The sequence below is a fragment of the Suncus etruscus genome, chromosome 4 (genome assembly GCF_024139225.1).
Source record: "Suncus etruscus isolate mSunEtr1 chromosome 4, mSunEtr1.pri.cur, whole genome shotgun sequence".
In the NCBI taxonomy this organism is placed as follows: Eukaryota; Metazoa; Chordata; class Mammalia; order Eulipotyphla; family Soricidae; genus Suncus; species Suncus etruscus.
Genome location: NC_064851.1, coordinates 114345523 through 114355686, shown reverse-complemented (window position 1 = coordinate 114355686; position 10164 = coordinate 114345523). Strand labels below are relative to the sequence as shown.

The 10164-nt window shown below is 38.1% G+C and overlaps 1 non-coding gene across 1 annotated transcript; it reads left to right on the top strand.

The window, feature by feature from the left end:
* Positions 1 to 7552: 7552 nt before the first annotated feature.
* On the top strand, positions 7553 to 7654 carry LOC126007641 (U6 spliceosomal RNA). Its single transcript, XR_007495151.1, has one exon. It is a non-coding gene; the product is annotated as a U6 spliceosomal RNA (small nuclear RNA).
* The last annotated feature ends 2510 nt before the right edge of the window (positions 7655 to 10164 follow it).

The following is a 10164-nucleotide window of genomic DNA, read 5'->3' as shown; positions in this document are numbered from 1 at the left end:
CCAGTTCTTCCACTTAGAGTTTTATTTTATTTTTCTATCTTATTTCAACTGCAAAAGCTGTTTCCTCATTTAGAAAATGAGCATCATAATAGCTCCTATCTTCTACGATTGTATAAGGACTAAGTGAGTTCATTCAGGGCAAGTACGATGAGTCCTCTACTTGTGACTCACAAACATTAGTTATTTATTCTTTTTTATCAGAAGCTATGGCAGCCTGGTATATATGAACTGTTTCAATATACAGGGACTTTCTTAACGACTCCAACCAAAATACATTTTAATCTATTAAATATGATTAAATAGGGATGCCTGAAGGACTTTTTTTTCCATAATTAACTGTAAAAGCCATATTGCAGAATGAAAACAGCTTTCAGAAGCACATCTGACAGTCACCAACAGCTAAGGGAGAGGACAGCGCTGATGCCTTTTCTACCTATGAAGTAACAGTTTTATCCTTTCAAGGTGGTGACCTTGACTTCTCTCTGAAAGTTAGCTGAATTCTAGCCAATGCTGCTTCAGGATTTGACAAGACACCTGACCCATGCTAAAGGAGATAGAAGAATAAGTCCTGCAAAGGTCACAGCCATGCCATCCAGACTTTTGCTCCAGGCTATTGTGGTGGTTGAAGATTGTGTATAGACACACAAGTCAAAAAGAACAAAAATCAAACTGAATGAATAAATAAATGTTACCCCCTCCCAAAAAATAAAGAGAAATGGGGAAAAGAACTTCTGTCCAGGATTTAAATGCTCCTATTCGTCAGGTCATCTTACATTTTCTATAATTATATTATATGCAGCAGCAAAGTAACAAAAGGGGATAAAGGTCTTAGGAGTTATATTGATAAACTATGTGTGGTGCACCAACATGGCATGGAATATCTTGTTTAAGCTGTAAAAATATATTAGCATGTCATGTTATCTTCATAAATTCTTCTCACACATTGGGTGGGTGGAGCTCCTGAATCCCAAGGCACATTACCAATTCGGCTGGTCACTGCAATTCATCAGTTCATTGTCACATATTTGTGGCCTCACAGTTGGGTCTGAGGTAGTATGATTCTAGAAGGGTTTGATAATAGGTGAATGATTAGCTGTTGGGGACAGATTTGTCTCTGAGCTTTTCTGTGGTAGAAAAGCCTTGCCTATAGGAAGGTAATCATTCTCATGGAATTTGCTCCCTCAAACTTAAAGTGATTTCAAATATCGCCTGTAATTTTTTTTCTTGTAAAATTTCATTAGTGGTTAATTATGTAGAGCTTTCCGGAAGTTCACCAGGTGTGGTGAGAGTTCAAATGTCAGGTCTGAAACTGTCTCATGATAGGACAAACGTCTGTACTCTTATTCTGTTTATACACATTGTGCCCTATTCCTGTAGATATTGTCATGTGTTGAAACTGTGGTTGAATCCTTTTTGGGGGAGAAAAAAAGCAAACACACACAATTTTGAAATGCTATTTTTTCGTACTAGGGTAATTTTACTTTTTTAGTTTCTGAGTATTTTTTTTAGTACTGTAGGATTTAGGGTCAGAAATAATTTATGGGAAGAAATATTTAAACAGCATCTGAGCGACAGCATAGCAGTAGGGCATTTGTCCTGCATGTAGCCAACCTGGGACAGACCAGGTTCAATTCCTGGCATCCCATATGATTCCCTGAGACTGCCAGGAGTGATTTCAGAGTAAGCCAGGAGTAATCCCTAAATGCAGCCAGGTGTGGCCCAAAAACCAAAACCAAAACCAAAACCAAAAAACCAGCATCTGATTTTAATTGACATAAAGAAGATAGGTGTCTTTTTTATGGATGTGGCAAATTGGGTAAGTGAGTCCATCTGAGAGGGTGCACAAGCTTGGCCAGTTCTATTTAGAAACTTTTCAGAGGTATAGGATATAGATATAGGTATATCTATATATATAAATATATCTGTATCCTACATCTATATCTATAGATGTAGGATATAGATATAGGTCATATTGAAAGTAGATAAAAGACAATTTCTCTTAAAAATGTGTACATTCAAGGAAAATAGAAAAGAGGTAAAACACAAAGGAATATAATAAACTGCCTTTTAAATTATCAACATTTCAGGTTTGTTTCCTAGCAGGGTATTTTCATATTTAGTTAACATTAGCTTGGAGGGTGAGATGAGGTGCTTGCCTTGCTTGTATTCAAACTAAGTTCAAAACTTGGCATTGTATATGGTCTGTTGAGCACCTTCTAGGTGTAATTCCATGAGCACAGATTCAGGAATAAGTCCTGAATGCATCCATGTGTCCCCCCCCCAAACAAAAAATATCATCTTTTAATATTTTTTTGGTTTGGGGGCCAGACCTAAAATATGCAAATATGAGAACCTCCAGAAATTGGGAGATTACTTACATTGCAGTAAAGAGATAATTAAACATATAATTTAAGATACCTTGACATTTTTGAGGCCACATCCACCTCTACTCAGGGGTTATTCCTGGCTCTCCACTCAGGAGTTACTTCAAGTGGGGATATGGGGACAGAACCAGGGTCAGCCACATGCAAGGCTCATGCCTTGTCTGATGTACTATTGCTATCACTCTGGCCTCTGGTATACATGATTCTGAATCCAAATTTATTAGAGTAGATTAAAGATATTACTGGGAAATTTTAATTTTTTGCTGTGCTGAGATCTACATTTTTTATGAGGGGCATTTCTGTTTCAGGAAAATTTTATATGGTTGAATTACATGAAATGCAAATTCTTGCACTGAAATATGAAATTCCAGATCATTCTAGAGCCTGAAAAATATTACATTATATGCTGGAGAGAGCTGGTAACTGAGTAAGCATGAGTCAGAGAGACAATATGTCCATCCAGCAGTTATAAAATATTATTACTGAGAAGTACTTTGAGTTCTTTGGTCAGAATTTTATGCCATTTTAGAGAACTTTGATCTGGGGCAGATTTCATCTTAGAATTTCTTATTCAATGTGAATTAAATGGGAGGGGATAAAAATAATCTAACTTGTCATCTCTATGTTCTATGAAAGCAGGTTCTATTTTGGGAGAGTGGTGCACTCACTCAGAGCAGAATGAGGAGAAGACTCATGAAGGCTGGAGGTGTTAGGGATTGATTGCACTTGGAAGGCAAGGAACCAAAAGAGCGAGTGGCCATTGAGGCCCTTACCGAGGGGTGGCCAGTAGAATAGGTGTTGAGGTTGATGTGTCTGGTACGAGCAGTTAGATGGGCCTTCTCTCTCTTATCTCTTTGCTTAACTTAGTCACTCACTCAACACATGTTTATTGGGCATCCGCCATGTGCCAGGTGCCTTGTAAAGGAACACAGTGATGCAGACAATGAACATGGCTGCCTTCATGAAGTTTAAGGTTTCGTGGGCAAAGAGAATTCACATGGAAGGCACTGTGATGTGGCCATCATCTGCAGTAAGTCCAACAAAGCATTACGTTAGGAGGCAGAGAGGAGTTGGGAAATGTCATTCTGAAGAAGGGACTATCAGAATGACACTTTTATTTTTATTTTTTTTTTTACTTCTAAGTGTAAACACACCCTACTTGTGCAAATCAAGATTCTCTCTTAAGTAATGCTAACATAGTCATATGCAAAATAATAAAAACAAAGCCTGTCTGGAATAGAGGGAAGGGTGGGAAAGGAAGGGGAGCATTGGCAGTGGGAATGTTGCACAGGTGAAGGGGGGTATTCTGTTTATGACTGAAAACTAACTATAATTATGGTGCTTAAATAAAGATTTATATATACTAAAAAAGAAAATAAAGAGATATTTAAGAATGGTTCTTTTAATTCAGTAAGGATGCCAGAATAAAAGCAAATGCCCCATAGAAGATGAATATTTGGCATCAGGTTTAATACTTTTGTTATTGTTGTTGTTGTTGTTGTTTTGACTACACCCAGCAGCACTCAGGAATTACTCCTGTCTCTAAGCTCAGAAGTTAGTCCTGGCAGCCGTGGGGGACCATATGGGATGCCTGGAATCGAACCCAGTAGGTTGAATACAGGATAAATGTCCTATCTGCTATGTTACTGCTCCAGTCCTGAGGGTTTAATACTTTTAAGAAAACTTTAATGAGGTTGTTGGGAGTCATGCAGGACTTTGGGTTATTAAGAGAAGTGACACCAACTTTAGACCTAAGGGGACAACGTGGATAGAGAGAGGGAGGCTGTTTGAGTGATATCTGCAAAGAATAGGAGAAGGGAGTGGTGAACTCAGCAACAGCTTGAGGTGAGACCCCCAAGCTCAAAAGTTTTATCCTCAGACATCATTCCCTGTTTCCAGCCCCCCTCCCAAACCCTGGCAGGGTGGCCCTTGGCAGGTCCCTGGCAGAGGATGGCACATTCCATGCAAGGAGCCAGAGTGTTCCTAGTGTGGAGATCAAGGTTCAAGAGGTGAGGCATAAATCTTGGGGGAGCCACCATTTCCCTCATCCAACAAGTCTACACAAAATTTCTTTGGCGGGAGAGCACAGAGGTGGGAGAAGCCCAAGAAATATAAATCTTGGGAAAAGATTTATGAGGGTTTGCTCTTTGAAAATTCCTTTATAGTGGTGTGTGTGATCTGCCCAAATCAAAGAGTTGGCTGCATCGACACCCTTATAAAAGTTTTTTCTTTTTACATTTATATGACCTGGCAACTCAGACCTACGTCCCAATGGCTTTATTTTCTTTTAAATATTTATCACTATATTATCAGAATCATGTGGGGGAAAGCAAACTCTTTCGATAACTGGACCCTCAAAGTCACACCCAAGTACTGCCTTATTAGGAGACTGGTTCCTTTTACCATGAGTGCTCTCTTTCTTCATGGTCATGGTTCTACTCTTACTTAGAGCCATGGCAATGGGACTTTTTTATTTTCGTGAAAAGTTAGTGGTGGGGAGAAGAAAGGGAGGAATAAATTGAAATGTGTGAGTAATACTAGCTGACATCCGAACACTGAGATTCCTGTGTAAAAGGCAGGAAGGGCTGTAGTTACCAAATGCCCTGGCTGCCCCATTCTCCTTTCCGCCTTCGTTTCAAATTCTGCGGAAAAAGACAGCTCTGAAAATTTACGAGCCATAAGTTGCTCTTCATTACTTGGTCACAGGGTAAGCAACGAGCCCCCGAGCCCTGGGGTCACTGCAGGTCTGGAAATCTTTGTAATTTTATAGGGAGGTTCATTGGCTGCAGGAGGAATGATGAGGTGCTGAGAGGCATTCATTCACCGGGGAGGCTGCTAAAGAGTTTTGTGAAAAATAAGGATATACTTGTGTACAGAGCTTTTTGGTTATAAAATATCACTCTAAAGTAGGACTCTCAGTTAATTCGTACCGTGGCCTTATGCGGGGTGATGTCTAACGGCTCCACTTCAGATGAGAACTGGTGTCTTTCAGACGAGCTCAAAAGTGGGTAGTAGTGCTGGAAACAATTCCATTAAAAAAAAATAACCATTATAGTTTCCACCGCAAATTTCAAAGCAGAGAGCATTTAGACTCAAAAATTTCAGTGTTGGTTTAATCAATGACTTTTGCCTCACTGATTTTTACCTATAAATGTGCCTCAAGAAATTAAAAATCACAGTTGGAAATCAAATTGGATTCATTGAATTACTGTTCAGACATTTCTCTATTTCTTTATTTCTCTCTCTCTCTCTCTCTCTCTCTCTCTCTCTCTCTCTCTCAGAATTTTGCAGTCTTTGTAAGACCAGTAGGAATAGAAGCTATGAGGGTGGCTTCTTTTCATACAATAATATGATCACAAATGCTTCCCTTTAGTGGAATGAAGACTCACTGTGCTATTTTTTAATCATTAAAACTTATGATTTACAAAGTTACTAATCATTAAATTTTAGGCATATAATATTTCAACATCAGTCCCACCACCAGTATCAACTTCCCTCTACCAGTGTTCTAATAATTATTTCACCAACCCTCTCCCACCCCCATGCCCTGCACCACTTTGGCACCCACATTACAAAGCTCAGTGATTGCAGCTTAGATTTCATGTTTTTAGTGTTGTTGAGTTTGTGCTTTAAATGTATAGTTATACCACATCACCCATTTTTTTCAAATGACTAAAGCATAGACTTAACCAAAAATTCAGTTCAGTTGATCCCAATTTTGTTGTTAACACCCAAGACATCATAGTTAGGAGGTAGTCACACATAAATCTTCTTTCCATCAGCTGTAATCAATCAGTGACTTTGGTTACTTTAATGCCATAGACTTAGAGTTTCGTGGCATTGAGCTTCTACAGTCAGTTTGATGTCATGTTTGTTGGTCTTGTTCTCAACAATGATCACACAAGAGTTTTGTTTAATTAGAAAGACTTGGAAAAATCTGATGATGGGACAAAGCTAAAGTGGATGTCTCTTGGGAACACTTTTCAGAGGATAATTGTTCTGCTTTTGAAGTCATAGTGGCACTCTCCTTTGGAAGGTGGGTAAAAGAATGTGTGTGTTTGTGTGTGTATCTGTGTCTGTGAGTGTCTGTGTGTGTCTGTGTGTGGTTATGAACACATTTTATCACTGATTTATTTGTCTTCAAAGCTTTTGTTTTTGCTTTTTCTTTGGAAGAGGAAAGGATTTGTTCATTTTTTAAATTACTTTCTTTAAACACTATGGTTACAGGGTTGTTCATGATACAGTTTTTTTTTTCACAGTTACAAAGTTGTTTATGATTGAGTTTCAGACAAACAATGTACCACAACCTTCACCAGTGCACATTTCCTGGCACCAATGTCCCCAGCTTATCTCTCACCCTCCTGACTGATTGCATCCAAAAGCAGACATGTTTCTTCTCTTTCTTTGCCTCTTCTTTTCTTCCCATTTTAGACACTTCAGTTTGCAATATTGTTACTGAAGTGGTCTATGCATATAACTTTATCTCCTATCAGTACCCAGTTCTTGTCCAACGTGATCATTCCCAAGTATCATTATCATCGTGGTCCCTTCTAGGCCCAAATTACACTCCTCAGCTATTTGTGTCAAGCTTCCAACCATGGACTGAACCTCCTGGCTCTCATCTCTATTGTCTCTGTATATTATTATAATACTATATTTTCTTTATATTCCACAAATAAGTACAATTTTTCTATGTCCATTCTTCTCTCTGTTTTATTTTACTCAGCATAATATTCTCCATATCTATTTATGTATAGGTAAATTTTATGACTTAATTTTTTTCTAACAGCAGCATAGTATTCCACTGTACAGATATACTATAGTTTCTTTATCCACTTACCTACTCTCAGGCACTTGGGTTGTTTCCAGATTCTGGTTATTGTGAATAGTGCTGTGATGAAAATAAAAATTAAGAGGATTTTTCTGCATTGTGTTTTTGGGTTCTTAGGGTATATTCCTAACAGTGGTATGAGAAAAGCTTTCTTTTTTGCTTTTAATATCATCTTCATAAAAAGTGTTCCATTGCAATTTTTAACAAAGAAATTAATATTGATTGAAATATGGATTGAATACAGATTTAAGTACAGACCATTCTCTTGAGAATAAACTTTTGAAATAAGGTAGAATAGGAGAGTACAACTAAGAGGTGAGTTTAGTCATTCAAGTAAGAAATTATGCAGCACATATACTAAAACTGGAATAATACAGAGAAGATTAACATGGCCCCTATGCAAGGAAACTATGATGAGGGAATTTGGGACCAAAGTCATCAGTGGAAGTGGTAAAAAGGATCAATGCTTGGACATACTTTTAAAATTAATCTAAGAGGATTTCTGACAGTTTAGATGTTGGTTTGGAAAAAGAAAGAAATCAAGGATAAATAAGATTTTGGCCTGAACAAATAGAAGGAAAGAAGTGCTATTAATGAAGAATGAGGTAAAGCCAATTTGGATGGAAGCTCAAGGGTTCTGTTTGGAAGTGTTCACTTGAAGTGCCTACTACATATTTGTATTAGTTGGTTGTTTTTATTTCTTTTTGGTCCTATTAGCAAATTACCAGAAGTATGGCTTAAAATGACACCCATTTATTAGCTCATAGTTCTGTGAGTCAGGAGTCAGGCAGGGGATGGCTGAATTATCTGTGTAGAGCCTTAGAAGGATGAAATTAAGATGTTGGTCAGGCTTAGTTCCTGTTTGTACTTAGGGAATTCTTCACTCTAGGCTCATTTTCTGAAGTTCAAGGACTGACATTCTCTCTCTCTCTCTCTCTCTCTCTCTCTCTCTCTCTCTCTCTCTCTCTCTCTCTCTCTCTCTGTGTGTTGGGTGTAAGAGTAGGGGGTAGAAAGCATTCTTAGCAACCAGAGATGACTTAAACATCATTACACAGTGATTGTTTTCTCCTTCCCCAATAAACAAAGCTTTCCTCATGTTGAAATTCTCACAATGTGGGGCCGGGAAGGTGGTGCTAGAGGTAAGGTGTCTGCCTTGTAAGCGCTAGCGTAGGATGGACCACGGTTCGATCCCCCGGTGTCCCATATGGTCCCCCCAAGCCAGGATTTCTGAGCGCATAGCCAGGAGTAACCCCTGAGAGTCAAATGGGTGTGGCCCAAAAACAAAAAAACAAAAAAACAAACAAAAAAAAGAAATTCTCACAATGTGTCTCTACTTTTTTCTGAGGCTTGTTATAGAAAGCTTTTCTTTCAAAGGACTCATGTAATAGGATCAGACACCGTGGGCATTGCCTTTCTAAAAAATTGACTGTATTAATGGTTAGGGTATGGAATCAGCCAAGGTGTTCAATACCAAATAAGTGGATAAGGTATTTGTAGTGTAGATAGTTCCAATGAAATACTAAATAGCTGCAGGAAGAAATAATTCATACAATTTGTTGCAACTTAGAGCTAGAGGATATGTTGAGTGAAGTAAGTCAGAAAATAAAGAAAAATATTTTATAAATTTAGTTGTCTGTGGTATATAGACTAACAAGATAAGGAAAAGCAAGACATCAAAGGAGGGAGCTACCTAGGGCCAGATACCTAGATTACCCTGAAACTGGCAGTATCAAACTGAGGATAGTCAAGGAAAGAAACTGAAGGGGGAAAGGAAAAAGAAACAAATGGAAGGGGATTCCTTACACCTATATTCATTGCAGCACTATTTACCATAGCAAGACTCTGGAAACAACCAAGATGCCCTTCAACAGACGAATGGCTAAAGAAACTGTGGTACATATACACAATGGAATATTATGCAGCTGTCAGGAGAGATGAAATCATGAAATTTTCCTATACATGGATGTACGTGGAATCTATTATGCTGAGTGAAATAAGTCAGAGAGAGAGAGAAAAATGCAGAATGGTCTCACTCATCTATGGGTTTTAAGAAAAATGAAAGACACCCTTGTAATAATAATTTTCAGACACAAAAGAGAAAAGAGCTGGAAGTTCCAGCTCACCTCAGGAAGCTCACCACAAAGAGTGATGAGTTTAGTTAGGGAAATAACTACATTTTGAACTGTCCTATATATATAATATATATATATATAATATATATAATGAGAATGTATGAGGAAAATGGAGAGCCTGTCTAGAGTACAGGCGGGGGTCGGGTGGGGCGAAGGGAGACTTGGGACATTGGTGATGGGAATGTTGCACTGGTGATGGGTGGTGTTCTTTACATGACTGAAACCCAAACACAATCATGTATGTAATTAAGGTGTTTAAATAAATAAAAAAAAAACAAATGGAAGGGGTTGGGCCAGGGTCATGAGCTTATTGGCAGTAAATAGTATTGTTTTACTATATGTATGAAACATTTAACCACTAATAATAAAAGCATGAGATACAGACTACAATTTTACAACTGTCAAGAAGGCAGGCTGGGGTGGGCAGGTAACTGGGGACATTGGTAGAGGGAAGTTGATTGGATAGTTGTTGGACTGTTGTATTTCTGAAATGCAGCTGTGTATAACCTTAAATCACAGTGCATAAATAAAGAATAACACATAAAAGTTATTTGTGCTAGATTATATAATATTAAACAGAAGAGGATGGTTACTGTTCCACATTCTCATGTTTTCAGGAGATGTATTCAGCAGTATCCAGGAATCCTATTGGATCCTCTTCTACCTATTATAATATGCCCAAAGAAAAAATTGACTAGCACATTGGCTAGCCATATTTTAAGTGCAGATGATAGATTATTTGGGAGCCATTGGCTTATGCATAGTATTTAGAACTGTTAGATCAAATCTGCTAAAAGTAGGGTTTAAGATGTTCTGT